At 29.8% G+C, this 22,011-nt stretch overlaps 2 protein-coding genes across 2 annotated transcripts in view; one reads left to right on the top strand and one right to left on the bottom strand.

Annotated features, from left to right (window-relative positions):
- Nucleotides 1–17,905, bottom strand: part of LOC141533091 (uncharacterized) — an 80,676-nt gene extending 62,771 nt beyond the window's left edge. Inside the window, exons 1-3 of the mRNA XM_074251782.1 lie at nucleotides 17,867–17,905; nucleotides 17,683–17,774; nucleotides 14,800–14,957 (exon numbers count right to left, since the gene is read on the bottom strand). The gene's annotated coding sequence lies outside the window, so the exon portion shown is untranslated. The remainder of the gene's footprint in view (nucleotides 1–14,799; nucleotides 14,958–17,682; nucleotides 17,775–17,866) is intronic.
- Nucleotides 15,684–22,011, top strand: part of LOC141533389 (uncharacterized) — a 78,791-nt gene continuing 72,463 nt past the window's right edge. Inside the window, exon 1 of the mRNA XM_074252262.1 lies at nucleotides 15,684–15,899. The gene's annotated coding sequence lies outside the window, so the exon portion shown is untranslated. The remainder of the gene's footprint in view (nucleotides 15,900–22,011) is intronic.

Raw genomic sequence — 22,011 nt, forward strand, 5'->3', positions numbered from 1 at the left:
TCCATTTTTATTTATTTTTTTTTCCTCAATAATATAATCACTATTACCATCCATTAATTTTATGCAAAATTTCATAGCGTTTACCATAATGATTCGAATGCTTTTAAGTGTACTAATAACAGCTCCTCTGTCACCTATTACTATTCGTATTACTATTATCATCGCTAAAAATAATATTTAATTATTATTTGGTTAATGAATAGAGAAGATTTCAATTAAATTTACCGACTACTATTAGACTGGATAAAAAAAAGGTCAACTTTATTTTGAAAATGATGAAAAAAAAGCTTTTAGCAGTGGCCGCAAATGCCAGCGAAAATTCTCTTTTGCAACGGCATTCACTTGACGGCTATACATGTGAACGCGTTCGAAGTGAACCAAAGTGAGTTTCCCTAAATGACTATGACCCAGAGTACTGCTGAAATGGGTTTCAGTTAGCCAAATTATTTTTATTACAATCGAATTGTAGTTCCTTCGGAGGATTATCTTATTTAAAAAGATAATTAGTCAAAAAAATTGGCATAAGCTTTTAAAAAGGTAAAAAAAAAGATTACATAACATCTCAAACTCAACTCTCTTGTTGCGAGAATATTCAGCGACTATGCGCCACCTGTCAGAGATTATAAGCACTGTTTTTGGTCAAAAAATTAAACATGAATATATATTTTATTTTATTACATTTTTTAATCTAAGTTTATTTTTCGACTCTATAATTTTCCTATATTCGTATTATTTTTCCTCCAACATTCTCTATGTAACATTTTCCCAAGATTCTCTTTAGTATATTACAAAAGTAAAGTTAACTGCGACTAGATAAATAAATAAATAAATAAATTATAACTTTCGTAATTACAAGATATAAAAGGAGATATAATTCAATAATAAAGCGAGGTTCTTCAACACTTTGTTAATGCCTTTAATTTAAAGTGAAGAAAGAGAAATAAACGCCCGAGATATCTCATTACTTGGCTTACAGTGCCGTTCCACGAAACCGGGCTGTATTCCTGTCTAATAGACCCAGGAGCAATATTAGCTTAAGTGAGTTAGTCGTCCCCTGGCATCAATGAAGAAATAAACACCTTTAACAGTCAGCCGGATAGTCCAAAAAATTAAGAAAAATTTGTTACTGTCATTCACATTTTTATCTATTTCTGTTTCACAGAGTAATACTCGTATTATTTTCACATTACACTGATAGAATAATTTGTTAAGAAGTAATAAATTGATTAATTAAAATTTTGTTATGTGAATTTTTTTTAAATATTAAGAAAAAATTTATTAAATTCTAAAAAATCCTATCAGTCTATAAATTTTATTTCGTCCAATTGTTACGGGAGCTATGCTATAATATAATGGCTAATGACTCATAACTGAAAGGTTTTATTCCCATTTCTCTTACTAACTAGCAGATAAAGCAGCACCCTTTGTTTTTGGATTAAAATTAGTATTTTTATTTTCAAAAGCTCATAAGCTACTTTTCGAATTGAATACTTATGTATTATACGCAGATTTTCTTCTATATATCGGGCATCAAACGCAGTATTGTTTTCATTTTTAGAGCCGTATAATTGTTAGTAGCAATCAGGATGCGAATGAATCAAATTTCGCCGAAGATTAAAACGTTTTATTATTATTATTTTTTTTTTTTTAATGTGTAATTTAAAAAACCGGCTGCTATTTTTCAAATTTAGATTCCAGAGAAAAATTTTAAATCAAAAATTTTTATCTTCATATAAAATATATAATTATTTGCGAATACATTGGTACTAAAACTTCGATCTGAAACGAACTCGAAGTAGAAAAGCTCATGCTATTTTGCCACTCTCTATAAGCGCATTGTATAAAGCTTCAGATCTTCCAACCACAGCCTGTTTCCCGTCTACTTCGCCCTACCCAGAATTCTTGCGGAATCGAGCCAATGTTTTTGCGTGCCATGCATCTGTGTACAATAAACCCACTCAAGCGACCTAACCCTTCTGGGCACACCTAAAGATATTTCCTTTACACAAAAAATCCATCCCAGTAACTCTTTTTGTTTCTATATCTATATCTTCATATATTTTTTATCCACCAGAATTTAATAACCAAATAAAAATAGATACAACAGATATTTTTTTCATACGTATCAATCAATGCAATTATTATTGTTTGGAATCAAACGCCGTGTGTCAAAAAAGTTGAAAGATAATAAATAAAGCGAGTGATATGTGTGCGTAAAAATATTGCAAAAGTAAAAAGCTCACTCGCGTTTCATGTAACCTAATATGAAATTTTTTATCCATCTATAGATGTGTGTGTGTGTGTGTGTCGAGACTTTTATCTGAGCGAGTGTAAAGTTATTTATTCTGTTCTGTTTTTTTCTGTCATTATTATTATTATTATTATTATAAAAATAAGTTAGAGCAGTAATTCATGAATTTTTTACACTTATAGAAAAAAAAATCTAGTTGACTTTTTTTTACAATACTGTCAATAATTCTGTCGCAAATTAAAATAAAAAAAAGATGTTGAATATATTTTTTTCGGGAGTATAAAAAAAATTATTTTTATTTTATAACTTAATTTTGAAAATTTAAGTCTCTGCTTAGGAGAAGATTCAGCGCTCATGCGCCATCTGTTGGAAATTTTCGAAAATAAATTTCATCAAAAAGTAACACTTGCAGAATTATTGAATCAAGTAATTTTTTTTTGTGTGAGATAACTTCACAATTAATTAACTAACAATAATTTCTATTATTTAATCTTAATTTTATAAAATTTACTTGGCAATAAATCACAAAATAAAATAGCAAATTTTTCCGGAAAAAAAAAAAAAATTTAAGAAATAAGACACGTGGACTCGGAAGTATTTGGACAATTTATCACTTGCCACCTTGTAGTAACACAAAAATAATGGTAGTAAAAGTCTCTATAGATATAGACATACCATCTACAGCCTCGTGAATAGAAGTGATGCTGGCAGTTGAGTAGTAAATGGAGGTGGGAGTGACGACAGCACGTATACAGAATGAGGAGGAGGAAGATAGTGGGGAAAACGAATTCGTCGAGGCAAACAGTTTTCGTTCGATCCTCCAATGGGTATTAAATGCGGTTCGGTAGACCAAGAGTGAAATTCTGGTCGTACGATATAATGGAATTTTTTATTCTCTCAGGAAGTTTCGAAAAAAAGTAATAAGACCCGATTAAAAAAAGAATTTAAAAAAAAAAATGATCAAACGGAGGATTAAAATTATGGATCGTTATGAAGGTCTTGTTAGCGTACACTGAGGTGTCTTGATGAGAGAATTTTCGCGTTTAAATTGAAAAATAAAAAAAGAGCGATAAAATTGAATTTAAAATAAAGTAAAAGAAATTTACAGAAAGAACTTGATTAATTCCATGAATTTTGCAATTAATTTTATCCGTACCTGTGCCCATTTCCGATAACCCGGCTGCTGGGGTATGTACTCTGTCTGATTAGATTGGGAGTGCACTACTTGTCTTTCCTACTTGTCTTTCCTAGCTTGATGAGATTTTTTTACGGTACAGATTAAAGGAAGATCTCGATCTGAATGATGTATATATCCCATATTTATATGCTTACGATTTTAGTCCAATAATTATTGCTGAATTCATTTTTAATAATCCATATTGTTTAGTATAAATAATTATTTCGGTCAGACCTAAACTATTTTTCCCAAAATATCTTGTGGAAAAATTTTCTGATATGAAAATTGGCCAAATTATGACAAATCTGACTTGATATGCACTTGTATAATTTTTCTAATAAAAAATTACTGTTAAAACTCAATAAATTTTTTCAGAAAAAAATAATTTAATAAATTCTTTCACAATAAATCAATTTATTAAAATTTAATAAATTATTCTATCAATATATATTGAGTAATTTTTCGGCATACATGTTTTATAATATTTGACTCAACTACTCAATATTTATTGCGACTACTATATTTTTATCGTAGCGAGAACTAAAAATAATTTAAGTTACCTCAATTATTTTTTAATAGATATGTGAACAATAAATAGTTGTAATAACTATTTTAATTAGTCACACCAACTGAATAAAAATAGTTGCCCTTTTGTAGTTGTGGCAACTGTTGGGATTTCTCTCAGTGTGCTTTTATAATAAGTTAATTAAAATGATAATGAATAATGATAGCAATAATTACAGCAAATATTTCGTTAAAGTAATATAACCTGTTAGATCCCATTTTTTCCTCACAAAAAACTTAATAACAAAGATAATATTTTAAAAATAAAAATAGGTAATAAGCTCCCTCGTTACGGGATAAAAATGAGCTCCCCAGGAACTTTGATCTCGAAAGCGAAGCAAAATAATATAATTAAAACTGATTAGCAGTAATCTGAGCCGGAATAAAATGAAACAAAATAAAAGTTATTTAAAGTAACGGAGGTAACGAAAAAGGCTAGAATCTCATTATTCTTGCTTATCTTACTCGGGCAGCTACAGATTGACTAAAACACTAGCACACTCTATTACTCCTGTCACGGTCATGCGTCTTGGTTACTCAAGCATCTCGACCGCCAGCACAAACCGGGAACCGGGCAAATGCCTTCTCCATTGGCTAAGTAATTGATCGACACTTGGGATTAAATTTACCCCCTTTCGTTTAATCTTTTCTTCCACCTCGAGTAAGTGTTCGAGTTTACCCTTTGTCTTTTTTCTTACAGGTACTCTGATGGAGTTCACGTATCAACTCACATCACATATGATAGATATTAATGTTTTTTCTTGGAATTTTAATAATTGCTTATACTTTACACTGTAATAGTTGAGATTATATCTTGTAATAATGCAATCACAATTGGAAATACTAAATTTAACAGTTTCAAAGGTTTTAAATGAAATTGTAATAATTGCTATATGTCTCAGGAATAATTTTATTTTTAGTTTCACACTATAGGTACTTGGTTGGTATGCAAAACCGCAATAAATTAAATTTTTACACTTTTCTTTGTACAGTTAAGAAAATGACCTTTAAAGTGACACACTAAAGCACTTTGAAGATTTTTTTTTCTAAATGCACATCAATTCACTGACAGAAACCCTCCTAAAAATATTCATAATACACTGATAGAAGGATTTGTTTATAGTTAAAAATATTTGTTAATATTTAATAAATCATTTATTAGAGATCACTTTTTAGTATTAAATAAATATTTCTTAATATTTAAAATGATTTATTTGTATTTAATAAATCTGATATTCATTTATTAAATATTAATAAATCTTTTTAAATAATAAGAAATATTTATTTAATACTAAAAAGTGGTCTCTAATAAATGATTTATTAAATATTAACAAATATTTTTGACTATAAACAAATCCTTCTATCAGTGTAGCTCCGTAGAACCTCAAATCGTTGGTGAAACCAATAACTTTTAAATTTTATAAAATCATTGATTTTCATAGCGGAAAGTTAATAAGAATGATGTAAATGACAGGAAAATGGTAAAAAAATGAAATTTTACCCACGATGTGACCTCTTACATATAGTGTAATTTGGTTGATGCAATAGAACACGTCAATCGATGACGTATCCTGAAGTTGACACATCCTTCTTTACTTCTCGACGTCGACAGAGTGCCGCTCGACGTCACTATTCAAAATCTCTCGCTCCGTCATCCTCCTCTCCCTTTTTCTCTCATTCTCTGGCACATTATATATTTATGTGTACAAACTCTATGGAACTATATGCGAAGTACATATGTAAAGGAGGGTGTGTATATATTTATACAATATATGTATATATGATGTATGGAGTGTGGATGCAGAATGAATGTATAATGTTAAATGTAAGAGAAGAGAAATAGCGATCCTTAATCGTCTGTGCCGACATAACCCCAAACCTAAAATGGAAGTCTCTTACTTCTGCTCGGCCTTATTTCAAATTCGGTGGTTACAACAATCGACGAGTCATCGCCAAACGATTTCTATTTCTCCGTAAGGAATAGTAATCTTGTGTGGTATACCCTGCATATTTACCACGCGTTTCCTCTATATAGAGTATAATGTGTGTGTTTCTGAGCCGTTATAGCAATTACTGTCTTCGTATTTGTGTCTATAGATTTGTAAATCTTGTGCTAGAGCCGAGACGGATTTCAATTAAACTCTCAATAAGGAAAAGCGAGAGAACTGTTCAAATATTCTAAATTTACCGGGATTTGTAGCAAGTGTTTCAGATGCTGCAGTAATTAATCGTATGATATATTAAATGTATACTTTTTTTTTTTTTTATAAAGGAGAATTCTAGATACAGACGAAATACTAATGAATTAATTAAAGAACATTTTTAAGAAAAAGAAGCGACCGTCGATTGTAAATTGTAAATTCAAATATTAAACTTCTAAAAGTTAACATTAAATACAATTCAAGTGATTTTTAAAAATCTTGATTATTGTCTAAATATTTAGGTTTTGCCTGTAAAGACAATTTTTTTAAATTTCGTTGGTAATTTTTTAAAATAAATGTCTTGAGAAATTAGTTTATAGTCACACCGATAAAATTAAAAGAAATACCCGATTTTTGAACCATCAGTAGAATATTTTGTAATTGATGGAAGCCAAATTATAAAAAATTTTTTAAATTTGAAAATATCATTCAATGATTTATTTTATAAATTGACTCCAGTCGTTAATAATAGTTGAAAATGAACGAGTATCTCTGTGACTATATCAAAACTAATCCTGACTGGGTTTAGTTATTGAAAATAGTGACCATTTGTAGCCTCATCCTCGTCCTCATGCTCACCCCATCCTCATTCGGGGATCAATTAACCACTGCGGAAGGTAAAACTATGCGCCATTAAACCCGTACACACTAAAATCCACAGTTAACACCCGACTGCGGGCCCGCAGCAGTAACGTACGTAGATTTTAAAGGTTTTGAGTTGGAAAGCTCACGGTGTCGGTGTAGTGACTACCAGTATGACCACAATTATTCGCAGCGCGCCATTACCGGAAACGAGGGTATGCCAGAACGGAGATAGAAATCATTTTCTCACGAGGCATTGTCAATTTCTCCGCTCCTGCGACGCTTTTACAACCACACTCACGACATTTTGTTTCCGGTATTTTCGGTCTTGCCCACCATATCCATTTAAAGTTAATGCCAACTGTTATATACACGACGCCAACGTCCATATTTTTTTTCTTTTTTTTTTTTTCAAATTCTACTTCAAACATTTTTTTAATTACTCTTTCGCTTTTTCGCTTTCAGGTACCAGACGGATTTTTTTGACGTTGAAATCGCGGTATTAAATTTACTATTTATTTGCAGACGAGAATTTTTCTCCTCGAGGAAATTGAATGTCCAGTTATGTTTGTAATATGTCATGTACTTTATTTCTGTCATCCACTTGAGGTTTTATCAAAAATATACAACACCAAATCAAGTTATTTTTCATTCAATAATAATAATAAAAAAAAAATAATAATAAAATACAATAGAATGAATACGCTTTGCTAGAGATATTGTGTAATTCGTTTAAATTACATGAGTAGACAGAAAATAGGGGAGTTAAATTTATTGTAAGGAATATATGCTCGTAAAGATTACAGTATAAAATTTTTTATGCCGATGAATTTTCTTCACAGTTTTTTTATGTTGATAATTCATATGTCTTTCAAAAAAAAAAATACTAAAAAGATAATAATTGAAAAATATTTGTTCATATTTAAACACCTTTCATATTAAATGATTTAATAAATATTTATTGATTTTTGATGAAATGTTTGTTAATTAAAATTTATCAAAAGTTAATTAATATTTTTTAGTCTATGAAAAAATTTTCTGATAAAACCTTTTAAAAAAATTGGCAATATCAGGCTGGCTGTGGGCATATGAAGCAATATCTGGTTTGATATAACTTGATATATCCATATAAAATTTTTCGACCAAGTGTAGTGTTAAAAATCTCCGACAGAGGACGCATGATCGCTAAATCTTCTTAGTACAAGAGAGTTAAGTTACATACATTGTTTTTAAATAAATAAATTTTTAAATATAATCACAACAGTAATTATAAAAAATGAAGTATCCTCGATCGAAAGAAACATATATTTAAATAAATGAAAAATATAATTTGAAAGTTTGGTAAGATTTAATATCCATATAAATTATTATGAAAGTTGAAATGAATTTCGTGTGGATACGGGACATTGATTTAAACGGTTAGAATCTTTCCACAAGACCGCACGGGAATTTTAAAATTATTTCCACTTTTATTCACTTCACCCCGGATAAATTGAATTAAATATCTGAAAATAATCAACTGGATAAATTACCATTAGACGACAATATTATTTAATCCTCTATTAATTATCAAAATTGCTGAATGCCGTTCTTCAATTCATGTCAATAAATTGATAAAAATAAGTTGACTGTTTTGTCAAGATTTATAAAGTAATTATAATTAAATATTCAAGAATCTCATCTTGTTCCACTTAACTCTCGAGTACTGTAAAATCTAATTACTGAATTTCGGCCGTCATTTTACTCAGACTCTGTCCCACTAATTATTTTATGTCATATTTTTATTTGACATATTTTTGATACTTTTTACTTTAAAAATTCAAATGAACAAAAACTTAAAAAAATTTCTAAATCTCAGAAGAAAAAAAGCTTCAAAAGTTTGTTCAATTGCTAAAAAACACGGAGTCAAGGTAAAAGTATAAGTGTTGAGTTAAAGCACTGGTTGCTGGTTGTTGGTTAGGGGTTCTGGTCCTTTCTGCGAGGAACTTGAGGCTTTGAGAGGTTAAAACAGAAAAAAGACAGTCAGAGATAAATAAAATGAGAGAAAGGTCACAGGTTGGCTTAACGAAGAGTAGTTTGTTCGGTTAGGTCGCCAATAAAACCACCATTTTAGGTCTCTCGTCTGCCAGAGGACGAAGGGCAGCAGTGCGTGAAGAAAATGTACAAAGCAAGAAAATAATTCATGTGATTCAGAAAATACGGAAAATTTTGTCATCCGCGTATTTATATGATGAAATGGATTTTTAAACTTAGATTTAGTATTATTGGAAAGATTTTCCAACAATACAGTTATAGATAGATTCGAATTTTGCGCTAAAAAAAAATTTGTTCGAAAATTTAATTTACATTTTTTCAAATTTTATTCATTAATATTAAACCTTTTTTATGGTAACCGTTGCCATCAACTTTTTAATAATGAATAATTGATGAGAAAAATTACTGAACTGGATTGTAATCCAGAGAGCTGCTTTACTATTTATTAGTAACAGCAATACTTTATAAAGTTTTTCCAAGTAAAATTTACCGAACTCGTCCGTAAAAAGACGAAAAAATTTTAATAAAGTCATGTTATTATTTTTATTCATAATACGTAATTCTTAGCAGTGAAAAAGTGATAAAAAGTGATTGAAGATTGTTAGTTTTTATTATTCTAAAGTTTAACCGTGATCTAATTGTTTTTCTTTTTTATTCCTTGTTTCTTCCTTTGATTCTTTTCTGGTGTCGACTATCTTAGGAGACGGAAGTGATTGACATGCGGCAGAGCAGGGCTTTTGATTTTATAACGCGGTGATGAGATAAAGAAATGGAAAAATAAATGGAATAAAAATGAAGAAGCTGGAGCAAGTTGAGGGATAAAGAATGATAATAAAAGATGAGGGAAAAAAAAAGATGGTGAAAATACGAGTTCATACCCGGAATAATTCTATTCAATTCATTTTGAGCGTTGAATTCGCACTCTGAAATTCTGCGCCTCTTCATTCCTTGCTCTAAAGGAAAGACAGAAATAGAGGCAGAGTAACAGAAAGAGAGCAAACGAGAAAAGCACCAGCCAAAGTAAAAGCGGAAAAGCAAGCTTCGGTAGAACTCTTTCTTTGCACGATTCTTTCAAGCGTCAAGGGTGAAGAACCACAACCCGCGAAAGCTCATACCTTTTTTCCTCCCTATACTTTTTACTCTAAGCTCCATGCTCTACGCTCGTGTTGCCAGGCCTTTCCACCACATTTTTGTTGCATCGAGCCAGAGCAACTTTTGTACGTGCTCGCGACTGACTATCTAATCAAACTCACACTTACACTTTAATACCACCCAAATTTAAGAGATCTCGTGTTCTGTCTCGAGCTAAAGTAGTAAAATTTTAAGGTGATTTTTTTGGAAAGAAAATTTAAAATAATTTATAAATTTTTTAAAAAAAATTAAATAATCATTTTAAAAACTTAATTTTTAATTATCCAAACTTTTTTTATATTTTTTCACAGTAAAATTTAAAGTCAGTAAATTTTTTACGTAAAAGTATGCAGTGATTACAGTGGAAGTAGGCGTCACTTTGTCCATTTGATGTCAAAATGGGGCAAAAGCTAGGGAACATCAAGTGAAAGCAAACTTAATCGGTTGTGACGGGCTCTAGTAACGTGTACCGAATTACAGGGACGCGTTACTGCTTTCCGATTAGCCAATGGATTGCCTGGAAACGCAATTCATGCTTTCCAATAGCCAAGATAATTGTACTGACACTTTCTAGTACACCTTCGTCACGAAACATGTATTAATGGCTTTAGTACGTACACACACATACTTGTCCTTATAATATGTATAAATACACACACACATAGACGATATACATGTATAAGGACGTACATATACAAAGCTAAAATTGATCGCAGAGCTTATGTGATAGGTTGATTCATGTCTTTCTACTCGCAAGGATAGAGAATGACTCCCACTGTTTCAGTAATGTCACGGGGGGCGATAGGGGGTGACCCGGACGCAATGTTGGGATGTTTTACCAAGTGCCGACTCGTGCCAACAGTGTCTCGTTATATTAGATTTTACTGTAAGCTCTAGGCGCCTCATAAATTTTTATACCAATGAAATCGTGACCGCTTGACAACAATAATCGGATACTCAATTCTCCAATCATCTTATCTTACAGTTATATTTATGCACTCTAAAAAAGGTGTCTTGGCTCCAGAAAATATTTTGTTTGTACCGATTATTTATATTTCCAAGCTGGAAAAACTCGATAAGAAAAGCTTATCGATATTGCTATTCTAATACGTCGTATTGCACAAAATTTGACGTATTGACTTTTTTTTTTAAATCGAATCATAATATAAATGGCATAAAACCATAAAAATTTTGGATCTTCAGAAAAATTTTAATTTTTTTGTTTAGAAATTAAAAGATTTTTTATGAAAAAATATAGAAGCAAATTGTAGGAAATTTAGTTGTCTGCTTAGTGAAATTATTGTCCACATTATTCCACAAATGAGTACCTAGGAATTCAAAATGACAATCTGAAAAGAGTAGGGTGGATGTGGGGCAGAAGCCATCTTCCGTTTAGCGGTCACACGTCCTTTCCGTCCGTAGGGTATGGGCTGGCCTCCGCTCGGACAAGTACCAGAATACTCGACGAGGCGTTCTGTGACTTCCGCGATAATCCGTAGGGCTCTGAGCGGAAATGGTTCAGAATCCATTGGGATAACCTTTCATTCATGTAGTTGTAAGGAACACGCTCTCAAAATGGATATGATGAATTTGAAAAGCCATAGAGTGATTTTGATTAATATTCACCTCGACATAATTATTATTTTTTGTCCTCGATCCAATAAATTTAACTAGAAATAGCAATTTGAATTTAGATAAGATGAAAAGTTAATTTTCAAAAACTAAAAAATGCAAATGGTGAATAAATAAAAGGATCTGTCGGTTGACATCTCTCGAGGCGCCTGAATTTATTTAAATATTGATTTTACAATCGAAATAGAAACAAAACCTTTAAGTCATCGAATGCATACGTAATGTTGACTCAAGCTATTCCCAAAAGAAAGCTACTATACCTAGTACAGGTGCGAACTTATACTGTTATATTAAATTGCCCTGTTACAACTCGAGAAAAATGTCACGTATCTTTTGTGCTTAGCAACAATAAGACAGAAACATGGCGTGCTTACATTTCAGTCTGTACTTTGTTCAAAAATTCATTAAATTGTATTCTACAAAAAAAAAAAAAATACTTAATTCAAGAATAACATTCTCGAGAAAATTTCTTTTTTGCTTCGAGATATTCTGTTTAAATTAATTCAATAAATTCACGAATAGAATCAAAAAAAAAAATTATTCTTCTTAATATTTCTTAATATTGATAGTTTTAAAAACTAGTATTGAGAAATTTATTCTTAATCCCCATGTAAAATTTATTTTTTACAGAAATATTTTTTTTATTTATTTTAAATCAGATATTTTTTTTCTAGTATAGCGAAACAAAGCGCTAACATTTTTTTAGGCTCATCCACCAGTATCTGTATGAACATAATATTTCAATTAAATTTCCACTAATCATCGAATACATTGTAATTTTTTATTCCTTATAAAAAATGAATACGGGATTTTAAATAACAGTAGAGTATATCCTGTTACATGTATTCAAACATAAAATATTCAATGAACATTAATTACTGCCATGGAATTTGTAAAAAAGCGGAGTTATGCAAAAAAAATTTACCAATCATGTACTAATACTTGACGTATCTTTTAAAGGTATGTTAATATTTCATATTAACAATGGCATTTACAGAGCTTTAATTTATTAAAATATAATATCATGGAAAAAGATAATTAATACTGATTATTATTAATACGGAATATTTTCAATATAATACCAAATAGTACAATGGAAAATTTAATATCCGAACAAAACAGAATATAAAGTAATTACTACAGTCTAATTATTGTACAAAGAATTCAATTTTTCTGTTCATTAGTGAGGTTTAATTAAAAAATATATAGAGTGTTGTAAATTATTTTTTTTTTAATCTTATTTTTGGTTGTGAAAATTAGAAATTTAAAAGAGGATTAAATTGAGTAATTTAAATGACCAGAGAGATTAAATGCTGTTATAATCAATAAAGATTTTGTTTAGTTTTTTGCAAATAGTTAAGCTTGAGTGGAAAATTAAAGCTAAAATAAAAATCCTCTGGAATTTATTTACGCGCGTGCTTTTATTGCCAGAGATTTTTCTTTACTTCATCACTTTACTTCGCATCCTTCCTTCTGCATGGCTTCCTTTGGCATGCTTTACTTTAGTTTTGTACTATTTTAACCAGCAAACGATGGAGCATCCGGTATATTTTTTGGTAACCGAGCTCGATAAAAAATTCGTAAAATTATCAACGATTTTAATTTTCTTTATTAGCGGAAACCAATTTACAAAAACGGTATTAATTCTTGCTCGGGTGTAGGGTGAAGGTTTGTTATTTAAAAGCGAAAATAAATTGGGTGGGAAACAAATTTAATTCGTTCTTTATTAGTAAAAGGGATTTTTTCGCGTATGCATCGCCCGCGGATGAATGTACGGATAAGCAATAAATGTTGTGGTATTTAAATTAAAAAAATTGCTTTCTTTGGTAATAGGATATGGTTTAATCAAAGCGGATATAAATACACTCGGGAATTAATGTTTAATCAACAAAAATGTGGGAAAAATTCAGTGTAATTTTACTTCCAATATTTCATTCTTTAGGAATGAAATTTTTATAACTATTTTTAAAATTCCATAGAGAAGGTTGTGTTGTTTGAGAAAAAATTTTTGATCTAATTACAATTTTTTTTTTTTTTTTTAATTATTCGCAAAGACCATGTAAAAAAATGTAGGAGGATACCATTAATTTTTAACTTCTAATTCTGAAGAATTTAATGCGTTACGTAGAAATTTAAAGCTAATATATTCTTTGGATCTTTGGATAAAAAATAATAATAATATTCGATACATTTTACAATAGAAATTGTAGGACTCCGGCACGATATTGATAATTAATTTCTATTCATTGTTCACCGGGAATAATATCGGCTAATTGGATGATTCTTTCATCAAAAACAAAAACATCATGTTAGTCATCCGAAAATAACATAATATTCATCTTCAATTATGAATGCTTAATTGATAAAAATATTTGTTGTTTATATAAAAAAATATAAAATACCAAAATGACAATGAATAACAGTAATCAATAACATTAAAATCCTCATAGCAATCAAACATAAAAGCCTCTTATTGCCTTTTCAACGTTGTCAATAAAACACATTTAATACCGCAGGATTCCAATTAATCACAGTATTGAAAGCTAAATAAATATTATCTCACCAAACACCAATAAATTAGAGTAGCTTAAGTCTCACCCAACTTTCCGAGATAAATGTTCTCTGAAATCTTTTGTATAGAACTCTCACTTTCCCCGTACACTTTCAATGCAAATCAAGAAAACTCAACTTTCTTTTAACTTTTTTCAATGTTTATTAATTTACTAAAATCGCTCAGAAGATTTATTCACCCATTTTAAGCCGCAGTTCCTTTCATTATAATCATTTATAGCTTAAACTCTCTCACAAATGCATGAGTAATTTTTAATTATTATGATAATCCTTTCTTCTATCTGAATTATATGAATTTAAACAATCAATTCATTTTGCATATGCGTGAAATCAAATTGCGAACCTTTCGTTATTATTTTATAACTATTATTAATAATTATTTATCTGTTACAGCAAGTTATTAAATGAATAATAAAATTGAGTTATTAAAATTATTTAAGTAAATATTGCGCAATATTTTGAAAAAATTAATACCGTTTAATAATATAAATTTAATGATTTACCAATTTTGTATTCTCTGTTTGTTTCGTTCGAATAATTTTATGTTAATACATTTATTAATCAGTATTATATTTTTCCATAAATAGAATTTTTAAATTCTTTTCATTTCAGCTTTGGAAAATTTTTTATAAAAATATGCAATTTAAATTACTCACCATTTTGCAGACGGCACTGAGTTTAGTGGTCAACCTCCAGAGCAGGATTGAGCAAGGATGAGTAGAAATCTGCTCGGCCTTATTGTCTTTCCTAACTTCCATTTCTAGTCGTCGCCATGATTAAACATTTATTCACTCCTCCAAACACACTTTGTAGTCTGTAAATAATTAATCTCTCGTAATAAATTGCAGTGAGCTAACTAGTCATGATTATTTATCTTACTCAAAAATATTTATTTTATACGACTGATTAATTTATTCGCTTAGAGGTTTTTTATCATTTAATCAACCGATGTTAAGTATTAATGTATTAATTTAAGGGAAATAAATTTTTATTAGCTGAAAAAATATTTACATGCAAAATTATTAACGAAAGCTTTTAACAATTTATCTCAAGATTAAGTTTGTAAATATAAGTTATATTTTTTTTTAAATAATTTAAATAGAACATCGAACCAAATTTTTATAAAGATTATTTTGTTTTAAAGTCTTGTCAAATTTAAGAAAAAAGTCATATTTATTTTTGGATAACAAATTTTTTTATTTATTTCTACTCGATAAAAAAAATTTTTAAATTAATTTCGAAAAAATGGGAGAGAAGTTTTTAAATCGATTAAAAATTATTCACTCCGCAAATTTCAATGATGTACAAAGCTGTGACCTTTATAAATAAGAATAACGTCACCAGTCATAACTCATGTAATTTTCAGAGCAACCTTCAGTGTACTGGCGTCCTTGTAAAACGAATTAATCATTCACGGTGATTACTTTTAAATACAAGTAATTTAAAAGTAAAAAAAGCGATAATAAAATGAAATAATAGCCTTTGAAAAATATAATACGATAGTCATACGTGAATGTCTTAACTATTCTCATATATTTCTCTCACTTCTGGCTTTCCATCCACAAAGTTTGTCTGGGAAACCAAGTAATTTAAAAAGTTTCTGCCCCATGACATACCGCGATAACAAATTATCCTTGGTCCATTATCCACAAACGCGATTATGATAAGAAAAAAAAAGAGGGAAATAAGGAATAGGAGGAAAGATGTGAACTTTAATGCAGCAAACTCGTCGCCAGTTACACCAAGACGGTTAAAGGTACCAAAAGAGACGCCTCTTGGTGAGCGTTGTACATTTTTTCCATCCACTATCCACCTATCATCCCAATAATAATAACAGTTCTGTTGCCGTGTAGCAAACTCCAAGTTAACTCGCCGCCGAATAAGCGAAAAGAAATAATAATAATGGGTTGTTGTGAAGGAAGAAAGAGAAAAATAATTGTTGAAAACTCTTCAGAAGTAACTCCTCGAACTAGAAAACAAAAAAACTTCTAAATACTGTGATCGGCTTCTACAAATGATGCTTGTAACAGTGAATTTTTGAAAAGTAACTAACCAATTATTCGAGGATATATTTTTATTTCAAACCAACCGGAAAAAATTGTTGATTCATGATAAATAAATTTTTCAAGAAAATCTCCCGGAGTAGCAAAAAGATTTGATCAAAGTAACAGTGAATAAATTTTAAATTGTATATAAATATTATTGACGGAAAATTATTTTAGAATGAAATGAGATTTAGGAATTGTTTGTCTTTTTATTCTTCGAAGAATTGATAAAAGGAATAATTTTGCAGTGTTAAAAATAATCTTTGTTTTTTTTAGAGGAAAAAAAAAAAGATTATATTCGGTAAAAATTATAAAGTAGTAATTTTGCATAGTAAAAAACTTGTGGGTATATAGAATAATTATATTTTCCAAAAAAATGAAAGAATAAATAAAAGTTACAACTAGAAATAGCGGAATTGGACGTAGTAGCGACTATTTGTAAGCTCACCGGTGGGCAAGTCGCAAGAAATTATGAGTCTTATAATGAAAAAAGAAGAAGAAGTTAAGAGAAAAGCGTATCGAGGAAAAAACCGGAAGTAGAGTTTCTTACGTGAAAAAACAAGGAAACAAGATGGTGGGCAACTAGCTGCTGCTATTTTGAGGTTCCATTCCGCGACTGGAAGAAAACGAGAGAACATATCGAATGGTTTATGCCAACTGCTGCTACGGCAACTTTGTCGCCTCAGATTTTCTACCTCTTTACGTTTAACGTTTTGAAATATTTGATCTTAACTTTTTAAACAATATCATATGGTAGTATTTTTAAAATCGCATTTTATGCTTTTATAAATTTATCCGCGCGACTATTACGGATATTCTGCTTTTAAAATCAAATTTATCATTATCACCATTATTGTTATTGAGTGCACTTTTAAAATCTGTAAACTGTAAAATGAAGTTTAATCCAAAAAACATTCAAGTATGGATTAATTTATGTTAAATATTAAAATTTATTAATTACGTCAAACTGAGGAAAAAAGAATTCGGAAAACGGAAGACCCTGAAGGCTATCCCTCCAACGTCCCACTACTTTCGCAATTAGGCGCTCAAAATTGGACTTATGATGTTTTTGAGCTCTTCGAACTCAAAAATCTAATAGACAGACCCATAAAACATAAAGGTATCTTGTAGGAAATTTCCCGAGGAACAATTAAGAGTGGTTACAATTGCATTTAATGGCATTATTTTCGGAGTTATGGCCACTTAAATATCCAGAAACAGAAATTTTAATTTTCGCCGATAGTAATGGCCTAATTTACCCCTATAGTCATTATTTTAGGAGTTATGGCCACTTTTATGTTTCAGGATGAAAAACTCGAATTTTTACTAGAAAAAAAAATTTTTTTCCCCATAAAACACAAAGGTATCTTGTAGGAAATTTCCCGAGGAACAATTGAGAGTGGTCAGAATTGCATTTAAAGCCATTATTTTTCAAGTTTTTTTAAAGTCTAAATATCTCTGAAAAAAAAAAATATTTCGGTACAAAAAACATACCTATCTGATAGGAAATTTCCCGAGGAACAATTTGGAGTAGTTACAATTGCATTTCAAGCCATTATATTAGGAGTTATGGCCACATAAACATCCTGGAACAAAAATTGAAATTATCGATTTTTCAAATTTTTTTGACGTCTAAATATCTCTGAAAAAAAAAATAACTTCCATATAAGAAACATACCTATCGTGTAGGAAATTTCCCGAGAAACAATTTAGAATGATCAGAATTGCATTTCAAGCCATTATTTTAGGAGTTATGGCCACTTAAACATCCTGGAACAAAAATTGAAATTTTCGATTTTTCAAATTTTTTTAAAGTCTAATTATCTTTGAAAAAAAAAATTATTTCCGTACAAAACACGAATCTATATTGTAGAAAATTTCCCGAGGAACAATTTGGAGTGGTTATAATTGCATTTCAAGCCGTTATATTTGGAGTTATGGCCACTTAAACATCCTGGAACAAAAATTGAAATTTTCGATTTTTCAAATTTTTTTAAAGTCTAATTATCTTTGAAAAAAAAAACCATTTCGGTACAAAAAACATACCTATCTGATAGGAAAGTTCCCGAGGAACAATTTGGAGTAGTTACAATTGCATTTCAAGCCATTATATTAGGAGTTATGGCCACATAAACATCCTGGAACAAAAATTGAAATTATCGATTTTTCAAATTTTTTTAACGTCTAAATATCTCTGAAAAAAAAAATAACTTCCGTATAAAAAACATATCTATCTTGTAGGAAATTTCCCGAGGAACAATTTAGAATGATCAGAATTGCATTTCAAGCCATTATTTTAGGAGTTATGGCCACTTAAACATCCTGGAACAAAAATTGAAATTTTCGATTTTTCAAATTTTTTTAAAGTCTAATTATCTTTGAAAAAAAAAATTATTTCCGTACAAAACACGAATCTATATTGTAGGAAATTTCCCGAGGAAAACTTTGGAGTGGTTACAATTGCATTTAAAGCCATTTTATTAGGAGTTATGGCCACTTGAAGATCCGGAAACACAAATTTCAATTTTCGACGATTTAGGATGGCCCAATTTGCCCCTAAATTCATTATTTTAGGAGTTATGGCCACTTTTATGATTCGGGACAAACAACGTTAATTTGTCCTGACAAAAAAATTTTTTTTCCTATGAAACACATACCTATCTTGTAGGAAATTTCCCGAGGAACAATTTAGAATGATCAGAATTGCATTTCAAGCCATTATTTTAGGAGTTATGGCCACTTAAACATCCTGGAACAAAAATTGAAATTTTCGATTTTTCAAATTTTTTTAAAGTCTAATTATCTATGAAAAAAAAAATTATTTCCGTACAAAACACGAATCTATATTGTAGAAAATTTCCCGAGGAACAATTTGGAGTGGTTATAATTGCATTTCAAGCCGTTATATTAGGAGTTATGGCCACTTTTATGTTTCGGGACAAACAACGTTAATTTTTCCTAACAAAAAAATTTTTTTTTCCTATAAAACACATACCTATCTTGTAGGAAATTTCCCGAGAAACAATTTAGAATGATAAGAATTGCATTTCAAGCCATTATATTAGGAGTTATGGCCACTTAAACATCCTGGAACAAAAATTGAAATTATCGATTTTTCAAATTTTTTTTTAAAGTCTAATTATCTTTGAAAAAAAAAAATATTTCGGTACAAAAAACATACCTATCTGATAGGAAAGTTCCCGAGGAACAATTTGGAGTAGTTACAATTGCATTTCAAGCCATTATATTAGGAGTTATGGCCACATAAACATCCTGCAACAAAAATTGAAATTATCGATTTTTCAAATTTTTTTAACGTCTAAATATCTCTGAAAAAAAAAATAACTTCCGTATAAAAAACAAACCTATCGTGTAGGAAATTTCCCGAGAAACAATTTAGAATGATCAGAATTGCATTTCAAGCCATTATTTTAGGAGTTATGGCCACTTAAACATCCTGGAACAAAAATTGAAATTTTCGATTTTTCAAATTTTTTTAAAGTCTAATTATCTTTGAAAAAAAAAATTATTTCCGTACAAAACACGAATCTATATTGTAGAGAATTTCCCGAGGAACAATTTGGAGTGGTTATAATTGCATTTAAAGCCGTTATATTAGGAGTTATGGCCACTTTTATGTTTCGGGACAAACAACGTTAATTTTTCCTAACAAAAAAATTTTTTTTCCTATAAAACACATACCTATCTTGTAGGAAATTTCCCGAGGAACAATTTAGAATGATCAGAATTGCATTTCAAGCCATTATATTAGGAGTTATGGCCACTTGAAGATCCGGAAACACAAATTTCAATTTTCGACGATTTAGGATGGCCCAATTTGCCCCTAAACTCATTATTTTAGGAGTTATGGCCACTTTTATGTTTCGGGACAAACAACGTTAATTTGTCCTGACAAAAAAATTTTTTTTCCTATGAAACACATACCTATCTTGTAGGAAATGTCCCGAGGAACAATTTAGAATGATCAGAATTGCATTTCAAGCCATTATTTTAGGAGTTATGGCCACTTAAAGATCCGGAAACAAAAATTGAAATTTTCGATTTTTCAAATTTTTAAAGTCTAATTATCTTTGAAAAAAAAATAACTTCCGTATAAAAACAGACCTATCGTGTAGGAAATTTCCCGAGAAACAATTTAGAATGATAAGAATTGCATTTCAAGCCATTATTTTAGGAGTTATGGCCACTTAAACATCCTGGAACAAAATTGAAATTTTCGATTTTTCAAATTTTTTAAAGTCTAATTATCTTTGAAAAAAAAAAATATTTCGGTACAAAAACATACCTATCTGATAGGAAAGTTCCCGAGGAACAATTTGGAGTAGTTACAATTGCATTTCAAGCCATTATATTAGGAGTTATGGCCACATAAACATCCTGCAACAAAAATTGAAATTATCGATTTTTCAAATTTTTTTAACGTCTAAATATCTCTGAAAAAAAAATAACTTCCGTATAAAAAACAAACCTATCGTGTAGGAAATATCCCGAGAAACAATTTAGAATGATCAGAATTGCATTTCAAGCCATTATTTTAGGAGTTATGGCCACTTAAACATCCTGGAACAAAAATTGAAATTTTCGATTTTTCAAATTTTTTTAAAGTCTAATTATCTTTGAAAAAAAAAATTATTTCCGTACAAAACACGAATCTATATTGTAGAGAATTTCCCGAGGAACAATTTGGAGTGGTTATAATTGCATTTAAAGCCGTTATATTAGGAGTTATGGCCACTTTTATGTTTCGGGACAAACAACGTTAATTTTTCCTAACAAAAAAATTTTTTTTCCTATAAAACACATACCTATCTTGTAGGAAATTTCCCGAGGAACAATTTAGAATGATCAGAATTGCATTTCAAGCCATTATTTTAGGAGTTATGGCCACTTGAACATCCGGAAACAAAAATTGAAATTTTCGATTTTTATAAATTTTTAAAGTCTAATTATCTTTGAAAAAAAAAATTATTTCGGTACAAAACACATACCTATCTGGTAGGAAATTTCCCGAGGAACACTTTGGAGTGGTTACAATTGCATTTCAAGCAATTATTTTATGAGTTATGGCCACTTGTACATCCGGAAACACAAATTTCAATTTTCGACGATTTAGGATGGCCCAATTTGCCCCTAAAGTCATTATTTTAGGAGTTATGGCCACTTTTATGTTTCGGAACAAACAACGTTAATTTGTCCTGACAAAAAAATTTTTTTTCCTATGAAACACATTCCTATCTTGTAGGAAATTTCCCGAGGAACAATTTAAAATTATCAGAATTGCATTTCAAGCCATTACTTTAGGAGTTATGGCCACTTAAACATCCTGGAACAAAAATTGAAATTTTCGATTTTTCAAATTTTTTTAAAGTCTAATTATCTTTGAAAAAAAAAATTATTTCGGTACAAAACACATATCTATCTGGTAGGAAATTTCCCGAGGAACACTTTAGAGTGGTTACAATTGCATTTCAAGCAATTATTTTCGGAGTTATGGCCACTTAAACATCCTGGAACAAAAAATGAAATTTTCGATTTTTCAAATTTTTTTAAAGTCTAATTATCTTTGAAAAAAAAATTATTTCGGTACCGAACACATACCTATCTGGTAGGAAAATTCCCGAGGAACAATTTAAAACTATCAGAATTGCATTTCAAGCCATTATTTTAGGAGTTATGGTCACTTAAACATCCTGGAACAAAAATTGAAATTTTCGACGATTTAGGATGGCCCAATTTGCCCCTAAAGTCATTATTTTAGGAGTTATGGCCACTTTTATGTTTCGGGACAAACAACGTTAATTT

Source organism: Cotesia typhae, unplaced genomic scaffold (assembly GCF_013202065.1).
Source record: "Cotesia typhae breed Kobodo isofemale line unplaced genomic scaffold, CoteBio_Ctyphae contig_83, whole genome shotgun sequence".
Classification (NCBI taxonomy): Eukaryota; Metazoa; Arthropoda; class Insecta; order Hymenoptera; family Braconidae; genus Cotesia; species Cotesia typhae.